At 45.1% G+C, this 17,215-nt stretch overlaps 1 long non-coding RNA gene across 3 annotated transcripts in view; it reads left to right on the top strand.

Annotated features, from left to right (window-relative positions):
• The window catches only part of LOC128328053 (uncharacterized), a 114,755-nt gene that overhangs the window by 65,342 nt on the left and 32,198 nt on the right, over nucleotides 1–17,215 (top strand). For all 3 annotated transcript variants that reach the window (XR_008308971.1, XR_008308972.1, XR_008308970.1), the window contains one exon: nucleotides 5,039–5,318. This is a non-coding gene — a long non-coding RNA (uncharacterized LOC128328053). The remainder of the gene's footprint in view (nucleotides 1–5,038; nucleotides 5,319–17,215) is intronic.

The raw sequence follows: 17,215 nt of genomic DNA, 5'->3' as shown, positions 1-17,215 counted from the left end.
ATTGATGGTTCCAAGTTTAAATTTAAGGGGGAGGGTGTACATACTAGCCCCCTCACAACCCTAGACAACTCAGCTGGACATCAATTTGTGGAAGCAATGCGGGCAGAAAAGAACTGCTTCTTTGCCACCCCTACTGCCAGAGCATAGGTCTTCAAATGTGCTCTGTGTTGTTCCCAATCAGACTCATGCTGAGTCTTCCTTCACCTGCAATTTAATAGTCTACCTCACCACTCCAGCTCCCATGACTCATCCAAATACTACGGGGCTGTCTTTAAAGCAAATTGAAGAGAATTACCCACACCTTAGTCACCTCACGGCCAGATTACTGTAATGCATTCTACGTGGGCCTGCCCTTGAAAAATATTCAGAAACTGCAGCTAGTGCAAAATGCGGCAGCTAGAATTTTATCTGGAACTGCCCCCTGGGATAACATCACACCCATTTTGAAAGAGCTGCACTGGCTGCCAATTTGTTTTGGGGTCCTATTCATTGTGCTGGTTTAGACTTTTAAAGCTCTTAACAGTTTGGACCCTGGATACCTGAGGGACTGCCTGCTCCCAAAGGTTGCTACCCGCTTGATGAGGTCATAGTGGTGGGGCCTCTGCTCCAGGTAGCGACAATGAGGGAGGCTCGGCTGTCATGCACGCAGGACAGGGCCTTTTCAGTTGTTGCCCCTGGACTCTGGAATGCTCTCCCAGTGGCCATCCACTCCTTAGTCTCCATCACAGTCTTTAGAAAGCATGTGAAATCTTCGCTTTTTACCCAGACTTTTATATTATTGTTTCATTTGCTGCTGCTTTGTATCCTTTATGGTTATAGTGTTCCATTTTTTAATCTTTTAATTAGATCTGCATTTTTATATTCCAACGAATATTTTAACTGTGTAATTTTTGTAGTTTTAAGTTTTATGTGAACCACCTTGTGATTGTTTTAATGAAAAGCAGTATAGAAATTTAAAATAAAATAAAAATAAAAATTATGAACACCCTGCACAGTTCCTGCGGTACACAGTGAGTCTTGCTGTGGGGTGGGGGATCCCATTTCCTTCCCAGCCCTGTCCAACCCCCCAAATAGATGCACGTTTGGGGTGGTATAGAAATATGTTAAATAAATAAACAAACAAAACTGCCTGTCATCCTCCTCGCAGGGGGGATCCCATGTCATACCCTGCCCCATCCAAATCCCCAAATTTCTCACTGTCCTCCCCACCACTAGCAAGGGGATCCCATTTCCTGACCTCCCCCTTCCAAGCTCCCAAACCACTTGTCACCCTCCCCACAATTGGCCAGGTGTGAGAGGGTAGCTCCACACTTGCATTTGGAAAGAAATACAATGGTTTCATAAACAATGCTATAACTTTATTAGGTTTTAATACATTGGCAGACCTTTCATTAGCAAGGCAGATGATGATTCAATGCTACTATCTCTGGTTTAAAGAGTGTTGTGCCCTTCCAACCACACGCATGTGTCCACCTTGGCAGTTGCTCCAAGCTGTGTCTTACAAAGACCTCTCTCATATCCCACGCCTCCCTGCTGCTGCCAATGACCCTGAGGGACTGAGCTGTGGGCCCTGCCAGCACAGCATGCCTGTCTCCACCGGATGTCTTATTGTCACCACCCTTGTCCTCTGGTGATGTATGGCTGGGTCCACAGGCTCCTCTGGTAGCATGCCTCCCCTGGTCTCACAGATATTGTGTAGGATGCAGCAGGCCATGATCATCTTGGGCACAAGATCCTCCTCAATATCCAGCAAGGTGTAGAGGGCATGCTGCCAGGCTTTCAGCCTCCCAAATTACAGCTCCACCATGATCCTCATGCTGCTGTGCCTGTGATTGACGTTCCTCTCCAGAGCAACTCTGGCTGTATAATAGGGAGTGACCATCCACTCCTGCAGGCTGTATCCCTTGCCCCTGAATATCACCAGCTTCACCCATCATCTACCCACTTGGACAAGCACAATGTTCACCCAGGTACCTCTGAGGAGCTTGGAGATGAGTGGGGAGGTTTAGAAAATGTTTGTGTCATGGCTTCTTCCCGACACCCCAGTGTAGACATCCATGAACCAGCTTATAGAATCCACCATACTTTACAGGGTCATGGTGTAGTAGTGCGTGTGTGTGAGCTAAAATTTCAATGTGTGTCCCATTGATACAACTGAGGACACCCAGGAAACACTTCTCCTCAAAACCCAACATCACCTACTGTGGGCCACCCACATGGATTACAGCATCCATGAACATTTCCACCAGGAGCTCCACCACTTCCTTGACTATCTCACAGATGGTGGATTTGCAAACTGCAAACAGGTTGCTCAATGACAGGTACTTCACATTGGAGGCCAGCTTGTAAATGATATGGAGAGCCTCTTCTGCAGAGAGATCACACAGTGCATCACAGTGTCCTGCCGGCAGATGGGCTCCATCTCACTTGCCAAGAAGTCAAAGTTGGCCCAGGTCATCCTGAAGCTGCCCCAAAAGCACTCATTGTCCCACTCATCCGCATCCTCCATCCACCTCCAGGTGCTGTCTTACCTTAGCAGCATCCACCTCCTTTCCTCTAACCAATTCTCATCCAAGGCATTGGCAGCAGAGGAGAGGGCCACTGAATGTTTTTGGGTTGCTTTAGCGGCTGTCCTTGAATGAGCTATCAAGCCCACAAATCTCCTGGAGACTGCCAAGAACCTTAAGGCCTCCAAATGGGCAGCTGCTGCGCCGTGGGCCCCATACGCCCCAGAACACATAGAAAGTGTCTCCTCGGCTGGGCTCTATGTATTGCTTCCTCTTCCATGGTGCTGAGGACCATCTGCATCATGGTGTAGACCATGATGCTGGGTGCTGTCCCCACCCTGGCAAATGTTTCCCTCTTTTGCTGCAAGGGAAGTCGTAAGATGATGCACACGCTCATGAGAGCTTGAATTCCACATGCCACCTGCTTGGAGCATCTGGGGGGTGGACGGCAATGCCCACCCACCTAACTCGCACAGCAGTGAGAACAAATGGGAAGTGTTCGGGGAGGGGGAGTGCATCCATTCTTTGCAATCTGCCTGGAGCATTGTTCCTAACAGCAGGTTTCTAGGCCAGGCACACCCTCTCTCCAGCCTTATGCCCTTAAGGCATTTAAAAAAGTGTGCAAGGTCTATTTCTTGCCCCCTTCCAGAAAGCCCTTCTTGGTTGATTGAGGACTGTAACCCTCTTGTTCCTGGCTGTTTGTGGGCCATTTCTCTCCCTCATGCACTAATTTGTTTCCATGAATCCTGGAGCCTCTCCTTGCCAGGGGAGCCTCTTTGACATAGAAGACAGTTTTTGATTGTGGGAATGACCTCAGAGTCTCTCTCCACACTGTTAGTAAGGATGTCAGCCAACGCATTTTTTAAATTCTGAAATGTTTTTAAGCTTTTTTAAATGTTTTGTGCAATAACACCCTTGAGAAACTAATTATGCATCCTATTGCTATTGAGTGAACAACAACATTTATATACCTCTCTTCTTTCAACAATTTCCAAAGTGGTTTACATAGAGAAATAATGAATAAATAAGATGGATCCCTGTCCCCAAAGGGCTCACAATCTGAAAACAAACATAAGATAGACACCAGCAACAGTCACAGGAGGTACTGTGCCAGGGTTGGATAAAGCCAATTACACCTCCCCTGCTAAATAAAGAGAATCACCACATTGAAAAGGTGCCTCTTTGCCCAGTTAGCAGGGGGTGAGTGGGAGGATCTCGAGACTATTGTTTAATATTTTGTTATCCTTTAGCTTTTAAAAGCAGCAAACATAAGAACAGCCCTGCCGGATCAGGCTGAAGGCCTATCTAATCCAGCTTCCTGTTACACACAGTGGTCCCCTACAGATGCTTCTGATGCTTCTGAGAAGCCCACAGGCAGGAGTTGAGGGCGTGCCCTCTCTCCTGTTGTTACTCCCCTGCAACTGGTATTCAGAGGCATCTTGCCTCTGAGGCTGGTGGTGGCCTATAACCACCAGACTAGTAGCCATTGATTAGTAGCAAACATACTACTATAATTTCCTACACATTATAACAGCTCTTAGTCAAACTTTATTTCAGTTGTAAAATAAAAGTGTTTCTATATTAAATTGTATTTTGCTAGCATGAAACATTTTTAGCATCATCTGCTCCTTTTTGTCAGGCAACATGAAAGACGATTTGTGGGAAAGACTAATGGGTCCCTATCCTGCATTCCTTCTGGGGGTATTTTGTATCCATCATGACAAACTTTTAAAAGGTCATTTTATTCACCCAAGCTTTTTAACTAGACTTGTGGTTTTAAATTGTTTTGTTTTAAATTTGTTTTATTTTGCTGTTAACAGCTCAGAGACTGAAGTTTGGGGTGGTGTACAAATATAATAAATAAATAAATCATGCTTGTGAACTGCCAGAGTCATGTTGGAAACAGACTATAGAATTAGATCCTTGACTTGAGTCAGGCAGGCAATGTTTCCTTATTTTTTTGTGCTTGCTGTAAAACATTGTATTTGGATATTTCTATTATTATTTTGAGTTGTCTGGTCTTAGTTTATTGACTGTAATAAACTAATATTATGTAATACTAATATACTGTTCTATATTTTAATGACACAATCTGCCGCTGGTCCCAATAGAGTAAGTAGTTGATTATAACCACAATTGCTATTATTTATTTACTTACATTAAATAAATTTAATATACATTTATTTTAGATTTCTAGCTTGCTTCTCTCTTTAAAAGAAATTTGCTAACATATATTGTAACAGGAATCTTGACTTTATTAGACAAAGTTTAGACATACCTATATCTGCTGTGATGGTTAAAAGGGAACTAAATGGTGTAATTCAGTCCCTGGTCAGAGAAAAGAACCTGTCTGTCTTAAGTTCTTCCCCATTTTAAAACTATTAATCAGGTACACTCTGATTCATGCTATCTTGGTTCAGAATGGCATTATATTTCATAATTCACTGAAGCATGAACAGAATATAACTCTTCCCAAATTATGTCATTTAAAATGATGCCTTTCTGCTTATAGTTTTCATACTGTTTTCTAGTGAACTCCAGAGGTTCCATGGAATTTGTCAGGAGTCTTCAGTCAGAAGGACAGCAATGCTGAACAAGCTTCCCTGAAAGACTGCTTCTTAAACACCAATATTACTGGGAAGTCAGGACTTCATTAAAGGGATTCTGCCTGTCCATTCACTGCACCTAAGCCTGCAAGAAGAGTGGAAGTTGCTGGAATGGAAGATTGAGGTGCCTGGCTCTGCATCACAACTGGGAGGCTTTGAGTCTGTACCACCCCAAAGTTTGACCCAGGGTCTTCTAAGATTTCAGGTGAGAGACTGGAACTGCAGGCCCTATTCCTCCCTGACTAGGCAGGTAGGCCAGACAGGCACAGGAGTACACTGAGCTCTGGTTGATCACTCTTTATGGGGACTGTGAAGGAATTTATGTTACTCCTGATGGTTACAATTAATCAGATGTGTCTCAAATTAGGGGTGTGCACAGAACTGGCTGGTCCGGTTTGGTTTGAGTCTGAACTGGACCTGAACCAGACGGGGCCAGTTTGGTCAGCACCACCTCAACCCCCCTCCCGGTCTGGTCCAGTCTGGGAGGGATTCGTTATTTTTAAAAAATTTTAATTTTTTTTACAGTTGTCCGAGGTGGCAGCGGGGGGGGGGTAATCCGTGGAGGTTCCCCCTCCCTCTGCCAGCCTCCCTTATTCCAGAAATGGCCTGGTTTCTTATTCCAGAAATTGGCTCTTTGGCTGTTTTTTGGCCTTCCCCCCTCAGTGCGGTGGCTATTTTGGAGGCCGCCGCGCCTGTGCAATGGGCCTCTTTGTGGCCTGGCATGACCCACAATGCACCATGCAATGAGCACAGTGCATTGGGGGAATCCCCCATGAGTCAGGCACTCTAGGCACCCAACCGTCACCTGCATGCAGCCCGAGCCCACACATACGCCCTAAACCCTGGGTAAATGCCGGGATTAAAAGTCAGGCTACCTGTGAGGGCAGTGCCAGATCAGGATCTACCCAAGTTCTCCCATAGGCAGATTACGGGAGAGGCAGTGGAGGCGGCTGCCTATGGCGTCAAATATCCCCCCAGCAGCATTTTTTAAAAGCAATAGATACATTTTTAATGCATATGTGTGTGTGCACTTGATGGCACAGTGGCGGGTGCCTGCTGTGAGGAATGCAAAGGGGCAATGGTGGCGGAGAGAGCAGGCAGTTAGCGGGGCAGCGATAGCCAATGAGTTGGAGAGGGCGACAATAGGTCCTATCCCAAGCCCTCCTACTTCCCCAAATGAGAGCAATTTCCCTGTTTTGGGCCTTTCTGTGCATGTCTGTCACTGCCTCACTGCCTGCCTGCTCTCTCTGCCGCCCATTGCTCCTTTGCATCCTGCCCGGCATGCACCCGCCCACCACCAGTGCCTCCCCATAATTTGGGAGGCGGGCAGACGGGTGCATGAGGAGCTCGTGCCAACGCATTCCTGCACGACAGCAGTTTTAATTAAAATATATATTCAATTAAACTCCCCCCTTCCTTGCCACTGGGGTGGCAAATCTTTGGCTGCCTACAGGCAGCAAAAAGCTTAATCTGCCCCTGAGTGCTCCACACAAGCAGCCCAACGCAGTCTGGGCTGCCCTAGCCTGGGTTGGACTGCTCGTGAGAACAGCCTTATAGGGTTAATGGAAGGAAGGAGTAAACTCAGCCATGCTGTGTAAAGTGAGCTTGTTTTTCAATTTGATTTCCCATGTCAATCAATCAGTTTGATTTCCCATGTGTGGTACAACCAGGATCCTCAACACGGCTTACAATATAATAAAGTAAATTTTTTAAAACATAATTAAAAACAAAAACAAAAGCAGCTCTATTAAAAATAATAAAACGTTAAGATGTCTAAGATTAGTTCCAGATATAACTCTCAAGATTTGCATCATCTGAGTGAAAGTCGGTCTGCAACATCAAGATCTGTAGGTCTGTAACCTTTACCTATTCCTGCAGAGAGTAACTTCTCCTGAATGGAAGCTGTATCTAAGATCACAGAATTTGTATCGCATATGAACTCCCGCTATGTTAACACATTGTATGGCAAGAGAAGCTTTGATTTGGCACTCTCTAAAGCACAAATGTCTTTTCTGCTTAAACTGAAGCTTAGGTTCTGGAGACACTCTGTAATATTCTCATGTCCTTGACAGTTTGAAATATTGAGGACAATGTGCACTTGCTAACCTTTAGGAGTAGTTCTCATATCACAATTGCCTCCCATTTTTACTGGGAGGATAATTTGCTACAGAGAAAATATCTTGTAATATTTGTGAGATACCTGCTATGGATTTCTTTTTAAAACCAGGCATATGGTCATGAATAATGGCATGTTTTCATACATATTCCTGGAAAATGAATAGCATTTTTCATGAATATGTGCCTCCATAAGTAAGGCCAGTAAGTATAAGTATGTGCCTCCATAAGTAAGGCACTTACTTATGTGCCTCCATAAGTAAGGCACTTACACAGTTGGCGTGGTAGAGTTAGACTGAAAAAGTCTGGATTCTATTCTGTGGTCATTCTTGAAGTTCACTGGATGAACCACTAATGACTGAGTGATTGATTGACTGATGTATACCCTGCCTTTACCTTTTAACAGCATGCACAAGGTGATTTGCAATGTAAAACATAATTTAAGAACATGGGCCAACATCCAGATTAACAAAGCGCAGCTGTTTTGGGAGAAGCATTGCTATTGCTGCTGATTTTCGCGAAGGCAGCATCACCAATTCTGGGTGGGGGGTGGGATTCTGGCTATCTCTCCTTCCCCAAGAAGTGCTCCATGCCACCAAAAATATGTCCCTGAAGGTAATGCAGCCCTCAAGGACATATTTTCTTGTGTCACAGAGTGCTCCCTGGGGATGGAGATGTTGCAGAAATTTGTCCCCCTCATTATGTGAGTACAGATGTCGCATTAGTTGAGAGTTCAGCAGCAGTCCCAAAGTACCAGCACTCTGTTAGTCCAGATGCCAGCCATGGAACATAGCATTAACAGCCAATACACATTTTAAAATGTGGCTGCCCAAAGACAGATAAAAAGATCACTCATCTATGAAGATTGCAGTCCAAAAGCCAAACAGCCAGGTGTGGCTGGTGAACTCTCCTCGGGGGGGGGGGCAGCGGGCAGCTTCTTTAAGGTAAAAGGAGCCGTTGCTCCATGCCACCCAGCAGCCCCCGTGGCGGGGAATCGCCTCCGCCACTCACCTCGCTCCCGCAGAGGCGAGCCCCCACCAGCGGCCAGGTGAGTGGCGGAGGCGATTCCCCGCCACGGGGGCTGCTGGGCGACACGGAGCACCGGCTCCGTTTACCTTAAAGAAGCCGCCAACGCCCCCCGAGGAGAGTTCACCAGCTGTGCCTGCAAACAGCAGTAACAACTTTAATCTACCATTTTAAAAACATTTATTTAAACACAAAGATTGTTGCCATGACTATCTCTCAGCCTAACCTCCCTTGTTGTGGGTTGTTGTGGGGATAAAATGGGGTTAATCTCATGTATGTTGCTCTGAGCTGCTTGGAGAGTAGGATATAAATGTGATATAAAGATGGGAATAATCTCTCATGAGCATAATGTTTCTGTTTCCCGCCCCCGCCCCCGCCCCCCCCCCCCCCGCTTTTCTGGTCTCTGCATCCGCACTTTGCTAACTTTCATTTTTAAATATCACCATACATGTCTAGATCTATATTCCAACAAACAATAGAGCACTAAAAAGGTCCACGTGTTTTAATTAGTGTCCGGTCAGCACCTCTGCCTCTCACTGTGAATGCGTTTCAGCATAGGCTTTTAGATCAATAGTTGCTGATGTTAGCCTCCTGTCAGCCACCTACTTTACCAGACTGGCTGGCATACTGCAAAAGCATGGCTTGTTCCCCCTTGGGCATTTGTATTTTTAGCCCCTCCTCAGTCACCTTCACTGTCATCATTAAGTTCAGACAAAGCAATATCCTGTGAAGCAGCAGCAGCAGAACCTCCAGTAAACAGTGAAAACCATGTATTTGTCCCAGTTAGTGAGTGAGGGTTAGGACTGATCATTGCCAGCTGTTTGCAGACTTTTAATTTTGGAAGGGAGGAGGGCTGCTCAGAAATTATTGCTACATGTATACTTGCATTATCTTCAAAGTCTTTATTGCACAGTTGAACCTCCCTGATTCTGTATAGCTTTATATTGTTTTATGTTTGTTTATTATATTTGTACACCACGCCAAACTTCCATCTCTGGGTGGTTTACAGCAAAATAAAACAAATTAAAATAGAAATTAAAACATTAAAACAATTTAAAACCACGACTCCAGTTAAAAAGCTTGGGTGGATAAAGCCTTTAGAGGCTTTTAAAAAGTTGTCAGAGATGGGGAGGCTCTTGTTTCAGCAGGGAGTGCATTCCAGAGTCTCGGGGCGGCAACAGAGAAGGCCCGTCCCTGTGCAGCCACCAGATGAGCTGGTGGCAACTTCAGATGAACATCTCCGGATGATCTCAATGGGCGATGGGGCTCATAGTAAATAAGTTGTTCTCTTAAACACCCTGGGCCTAAGCTGTTTAGGGCTTTATGGGTTATAACCAGTAGGGATGTGCAGAACCAGTTTGATCATGAATCGGTCTGCCACGAACCAGGCCAGTTCCAGCGTTCCGGTTGTGAATTGGACCAACTTTCAGGAAAGAGGGCTGGTCTGAGGTCAAACCAAATCAAAGCCAGTTCAAAGTGAACCAGTTTGACGGTTTGAGCACCCAAGCGTACCAACCTGGCCCACTCCATCGTGGCCAGCAGAGGAAGGGAGGGAATAGCAATAGCAATAGCACTTACATTTATATACTGCTCTATAGCCAGAGCTCTCTAAGCGGTTTACAATGATTTTTAGCATATTGCCCCCAACATTCTGGGTACTCATTTTACCGACCTCGGAAGGATGGAAGGCTGAGTCAACCTTGAGCCCCTGGTCAGGATCGAACTTGTAACCTTCTGGTTACAGGGTGGCAGTTTTACCACTGCGCCACCAGGGGCTGCTCACTTGAAGGCTCACTTGAACAACCAGATCTTCTGCTGCCCCCATTAGATCCAGTCAAAATGGGCTAAATGAGAAGGTGCTTACCGGCAGTACCTCCACATCTGGAAGCTGCCTGCAGTAGTGGCACTTCCCTTAGCAGCCTGCACAGCAGTGGTATGGCTCCAGCACTCACCTGGCCTCTGCACATGAGCAAAGGCCATTTGCAGGGTCAGTAACACCATGCTCACCATGCAAATGGTCCTCATGCATTCATGGAGACCACTGGAGCTGTACCGGCACCACATGGGCAGCTGGAGGGAGTGCCGCTGCCGCAGGCAGCTTCCAAGTGTGGTGGTACCACCAGTAAGTGTGCTAGTACTCACCTGATCAGGTGACCCTTCCCTCCCTCCCCGCCAGCTGCAATGCAGTGGGCCAGGTTGGTATGCTTGGGTGCTCAAACCATCGAACCGACTGGCCCAGCCGGTTGGTTTGACTGAACTGGTTTGCGAACCTGCAGTTTGGTCCAAATTCAATTTGAATTCGGACTGAACCACAGAAAACGGCCCATGCACACCCCTAATAACCAGCACCTTATATTTTGCCTAGTAACTTACTGGGAGCCAGTGTGGTTCTTTTAATATAGGAGTAATATGGTCTCTTCAAGATGTCCCAGAGACCACCAACTGCAGTTTCTGTACAAATACAGCCCCACATATACTGCATTGCAGTTGTCAAATCTGGAGGTTATCAGCATATGTACTACTGTTCTGAGTTTGTTTATCTCAAGAAATGGATGCAGATGGCATATTAGCCAAAGCCGATAGAAAACACCTCTGACCTCTACTTCAACCTGAGTCCCCAGTGAGAGGTTTCGGTCCAAAAGTATTCCTAGACTGCATACCTATTCCTTCTGAGGAAGTGTGACCCAATCCAGAACTGGCAGATCAAAATTGTCTCCCAACCCCACACAATATCTCTGTCTTATTTGGATTCAGTTTGTTATTCCTCATCCAGCTCATCACTACCTCACTTCCAAACAGTGAAGAATTCCCAGGACTGTAGCATAGAGTTTAATTATTTTTGAATAGAGAGAACAGGAGTCTTATAGTGTCTTGGTAAGATTTGTTTTACTTGCAGAAGCAAACTGCACTCCTACAGGAGTCAGCAGATTACCAATGTATGCTGCTTGCACAGCTTCAGCTAATGCTAGATACAAAATCCAGCTTTCTCCCTATCTTTGGTCAACTTGAGTTGAAAACTGCTTCTCTCTCTCTCTCTCTCTCTCTCTCTCTCTCTCTCTCTCTCTCTCTCCCCACTCCCATCAGCTGGAAGGCTGTCCCTTCTCCCAGCACAGTTATCACTTTCCAAAGGCTGAAGAGAAATTCCCAGCTATTAGGAGACCATACCTTGTCTTTAGCTCCCACTGGCATCTTGCACATCATTCAGCTGTTAGTCTGAAAAAAGCATTATCAAGCAGCCATTGTAACAGCATCAGCAGTGATAGGAGTTCTGTTTATGAAAACCATCATGTAAAACAAACCAAAGCTCATGAAATTGTCTAGCTGTACTGTAAGAAAATAAATGGCTGGTAAGAATAATCCTTACCTAAGTCAGCTGCATGATTTTAATGAGGTGACACAAGCCAAAAACTAGTTGAAGTTGTTCTGAAACAATTGCATACCTGCCAACATGTCCCTTTTCCCCCATTCACCTGGCAGGTATGCAATTAATCAGGTTTAACCAAGCACTTTAAACCAAATGTTTGACTAATTGGTGAGTAAACTGAGCTGTGGTTAGGTTGCTGGTAAGGCAATTTGCTAGTCAGAACTGTCAGTTGCTGCTACAAGGTAATTGAGGGGGAAGATAAATTCTCAGCCATAGAGAATCCTTGGAGACAGGATATTGGTGGAGACAGGGTGCTTAGCACAGTGAAGACTACTGATGTCAACAAATAAGCATATTTGCTGGCATCAGTAGCCCATGACACTAGAGAAGCATGGTCAGCAACCATCTGCTTATACACTACTGCAGGAAGTGACCCCTATATCCAATGATATTTCCCAGTCTCAACCGGTAAAATCAGGAATTACCCTACCCCAACAGAAGTTGCCTAATAACTGAAGCAATTGCCTAAGGCAGACATTTAGCTCAGGTGTCAGTTTGGCTGCCTCTGCCCTCAAAACAACTCGTAACATCATGCTAGCTACCACCACCATTTTTCTATCTTCTTCCTCCACTGCCATTCTGGAAGGAAGGAAGTCTGTTGTGGTCAGTATAATGCTGGCCTAAAGTATCACCATGGAGACACTGTTGGCCCACACTTGACTGGCCTCATTGAAGTGTATGGCAGCCAGCTGAGTGTGATCTAGTATGTCTCCATAGAGACACTCTAGGCCAGCACTTTGTTGTCCTCAATATTCTTCCTTCTGCTCTTTTTCAAAGCCAGAGTGGCAGTGGAGGTAGCTGAGGAGAGTGAAGTAGACTTGGAAAAGAATATTCTACAATTCGATTCCTCTCACCGACAAGGGGAGGGGAACATCCACAGACACACATACAGCCTCGGAGAAGCGCCCCTGGAGGGAGTAAGTACAAACAAGATATTCATGAAACACAGACACCCAATGGCCAGGGGTTCATGATTTGTTCAGTCTGATGTTGAACCGAACCAGTTCGACTTCGAACAGGTTCAGATTTGAACCTGTTCGCACATCCCTATACCATAGTGCTGCTACTGTTGCTTAGATACAGATGCTGCTTTCAGTGCTTCGGGACTAAAGCTGCTTACCTATGTGGATTGTTTCTTGTTATAGAAACAAGAAATATAGAGGTCTGCTGAACATCTATATTAAATAATCGCATAGCAGAAAAAATACTGTAAGTCTTCAGAACAATCTCCTTCAAAGTTAACTAACCTTGTCAGGCTACCCTGACATTTCCCAACAGTTGAGGAAGGGAGAAAAGTGAAACAACATGTTTCGAAGTACCTCATGAAAACCTGCAGCTGTGGATGGGAGTTCATCTTTGACACATGTAAAGACACAATAGAATTGCCATTGAATTTGAGTTTACAAGCACCACTTGGAAAAATGCAAAATCTGCGCCAAATTGGGAACCAACTTTCTACTCCTGAGATGTCTAGAGATGTGCTGAAAGTTAACCCTGATATTGAAAAGCAGTTAAAGTTGGACAACTCCTCCCATCTGTGTCACTGTTTGGACAACTGTGGTGAGAACCTAAAGTAGATTTTCAGAAAAGAGCTGATGAACAGTTTTTATTAGTAATTAGCAGAAATGCTACTGGTACTGATAAAGCTTGTCACCTCCTACAGAACTGTAGTGGATTTAACCCAGCCTTTATCTTAAAGCAAGCCCACATGAGAGGAAGAAAAATGCTGAATCATCATCTCTCTTGCTTTCACCCACAAAGGCTGTTCCTTTACACTTAAACCATTCCTTTAGTCGCTCAATCACTGCCACCACGTACACTTCTTAACAGAGTTTAATCCCTGCCATGGTGTGGGCGAAATTCCAGGGAACTCTCCTTCTCTTTACCAATGGGAAAGTACAAAAAAAACCAAAACCCTCCACATGCAAGCCTACACATGATGAGAATACTTGGTAGAGTTCCTGAGTAATTAAAATTGAGGCATGTGTTGCACCAGAGCAAAACCCCTTTTTCCGGAGTTAAAATTCCACTCAGAGGCAGGTAAGATACACACAAAAATAGAAAAGCTTTATTCAAATTACTACAGACTGCTTCAGTTTGAGGCATTCTCAGCTTTTAGTTACAGGTAAAAGAAACACTCAGTACTTTACCAGATTACTTCTAAAGAACACTCCAGCTGGTATTGGAGTGGCACACTTTAAAAATCGTGGTAACCCAGTTGCAAATAACATAGATGAAAGAATTTTTTTAAAAAAAATCTTTGAGAGTTTACAGAGACTTTTGCAATGCCCTAGTTGCAGAGCTGAGCACAGGCTTGTGTTTCTTAACTTGTTACGTTTCAGATAAAACACAATAGACCAGTTGTAAGGATTTTCACAGCACAAAAAGGAAAATAAGTTTCTGACGCGTACTAACTAGCAAACAGTTCTCTAGACTAAATCCCCTTTTCCTTGGAGACTCACCCCTCACATGGTGAGCTTCAAGTATCCTGCAATCCTTTCTCTCAAGGATCTGCAGTCCTTTTCAGTAGCCAACTCCATGGCTACCCATCTTGTTGAAAGCAAAGCCAGCCTCCAACTTCTTGAGAGAAATCGTTAGGTTAGCTTTTGACCATGAGAGAACAAAATTCCCTTGCTCCTTACTAAGCCTTTTTGCCCATGCTTCCCTCACCTCCCACCACAAAGAAACGCTTCTCTTCCTGCCTCATGGCCCTCTAGGTCCCACCCACCATGTGCTGAGTGGCTGATCCATAGCCTGCCTGTCAGGACAGGGTACACTTCCGATTCACTCTTTACAGGAAAGGAAAGGCTGTTACTGCCTGATCGTTTCAATAACAGGGTACACTTCCGATTCACGCTTTACAGAAAAGGAAAGGCTGTTACTGCCTGTTTGTTTCAATAACTTAAGTTTATTTGCACACCAAAGTGTGGCATTTGGGAGGAAAGGCCAAGACAAAACATCAGGAACCACCAAGGTCCTGGTACATCCTTCACTGACACTCAGATCCAGACTACTGAAGTGCGCACCATATGAAGAGCTGTGCATCTGCTTGGGCAGCCTTCTTCACTAAGGTTGTGCACAGCATGTAGTCAGGAGGGCGAATTTTGGAATCCCACCCCTTGGATCACCTTGTAACTCATCAAAAAATATCCCGGGTCACACAGCTTTCAGGGACCAGCTTCCATGTGCCACGGAATTCTTCCAGGGAAAGGAGCAATGGGTGACATTTGACACACACACCCATTACTCCTTCCCTGAAAACGCTCTGAAGCACAGAGAAGTGTGTCTCTGAGGGCTGTGTAATATACCCTCAGGGAAATATTTCTACCTGTTACACAGGACAACCTGAGGGGAAAGTAGGAGCCTCAAAAGTTGCCCTCCCTACTGCATGCTGGCCAACACATAACTCCCTTCCATCCTCCAAAGGAGCAGCATATCTCATGTTACATGCCCACTTTAGTAGTCTGGGTCTGAGCCACTGTCCTTTAGCAGCTAGCTGTTAACAGCTGTGTAAAAGTAGTCACATTTTTTGCAACTGCAGGCTGGAAGCAGCTAAAGTACACACCAGGAACAGAAAGTGAAGTTATTAGTAGATCATGGCCAGTTTTTACAGGGCATACCAATCTTGATATACAGAAGGATCTTCAATCAATCAATCATCTTTATTATGGTCATAGACCAGCACAAAATACAGGGGGTGATTACACAGTGCAAACTATAATTCATAATGATATGTTAAAGGGCCTAAGGAAACATTAAAAATCATTTAAATGCACAAAAGGGCATAAAATATATTACAAGGCATACAAGACATAAGGTATAAAAGTTATTAAAGAGGATAAAAAGGGATAAAAGGCATAAAAGGGGGTAATTGTATAAACACCTAAGTGATAAATACAGTGAGACTATATAACTATATTTAAAAAGTGCAAAGCTATAGTGCAAAACAGAAGGACCTTGTAACTCATGAATCTGGCATCCACAGTTTTGCGTATCCGCAGTTGGCTGAATGACACCCATCCTGGGTATGTGCAAGAGGGGAAGGGTTTTAAAAGGGTTAAATCCATATATCCATGGATTGGGTTGGCCGGAAATCACCTCCAAGGTCATTTCCAGCTACAATTTTGTGTTCAGGGGACATTTCATATCTTCTTTCCCAAGGAAAAGGGGGAGAAATGCACTTTTAAAGCAAAAAAGTGGAACTGAGTCTCTTGGGGGGCATTGCTGGACATTGGGGGGCATTGCTGGACCTTCGGAGCATGGTAGGGCACTTTTCCTTTCTCTGTTTCATGTTTCTTGGCCATGTTTTGCCCCTTCAGAACCTAACCCCTGGGTTTGCATTGTCCCAATGCCTCAGTATTTGCAGCTTCAGTACCTGCAGCAGTAACTGAGAATGGAACCCCCAGGAATACCGAGGTTTTCCTGTTATGAAAAAAGACAAGCTTCACAATCTATTACCTGACATTAAGTTGTTTTAAACAGCACATCTTATTTTCAGTACGAAGACTTGTGGAATTGCTGACTGTCACGACGCTGGTCTTTCCGGGGCCATTTCTCTTCTCTAGCTCTCCTTCTTCCCTCCCCTCGGCAGGGCCTCAGAGTTTTCAAGGGGAGCGGGTTTCAGCTCACCAGAAGCCTCCTCCTCTAGGCTCCTCGGTCACTGTGTCAGTCTCTCTCCAGAGGCCTCCACCACTCACCCTCCAACTGCCTCTCATCAGTGGCCGAGCCTGCCTTAAATCCCTCCTGAGAGCTACTGCATCTCCCGCCCCCTCTAATTGGACCTCCATCCTGCCATATTAGGCTGCCCTCACCCTTATCCCCCTCAGCTGTGCCCCTGTCACCCATTCCCTCCTCCCTCGCTCACGCCTACCCTTCCCTCTAAGGCACCTTGCTTACGTCACCCAGAAACACCTCGCTCACCACCCGCTCCCTCAGCCGCTCTCTCAAGGCTCCTTAGAGCCACAGTGCTTTGGCTGGCCACTTGTTGGGCTGTTCTCTTTGGACACTTGCCGATTCTGGGTTGTCCCCCACCTCGGCTGCCAAGGGAATGTCAGTGCCGGTAAGGCTGGTGGGGTCCCCCACTAGACACTGGCATTAAATAATTCGCTCACACACCAATATTTTTGCACTTTTAAACAAAGGGCCAGACTGGTCAGTTAAGATCTAGCCAGAATTATTTTTAGAAATGCAAGAAGCATAGCACTCACCATTCATAATCCAAGCCATGATTCTATTTTTTAACTGCAATATAACCCCTTCACAACCGATCCCTGTGACACAGAGTGAATATTCAAGTGTAGATTATTGACTTGATGGGCCAACAGTTCTTGCTATGTCAATGCATATGTATGTTTCCCTTAGTGTATTTATTATTGATCCCATAAACCTTAATGGATCTAGAATACTTTAGGACTGTTTCAAGTATACACTATTGACATATGAGTTTGTGTCTTGTGTATAGAGGTCTTCCCACACACCCTTTAAAACATGGTTATTGACAACAAGATACATCATAACAGAACCTCAGGAGATCTTTC

This window comes from Hemicordylus capensis, chromosome 5 (assembly GCF_027244095.1).
Source record: "Hemicordylus capensis ecotype Gifberg chromosome 5, rHemCap1.1.pri, whole genome shotgun sequence".
In the NCBI taxonomy this organism is placed as follows: Eukaryota; Metazoa; Chordata; class Lepidosauria; order Squamata; family Cordylidae; genus Hemicordylus; species Hemicordylus capensis.
The sequence above is the reverse complement of the archived record's forward strand: the minus strand, read 5'-3'. Positions and strand labels throughout refer to the sequence as shown.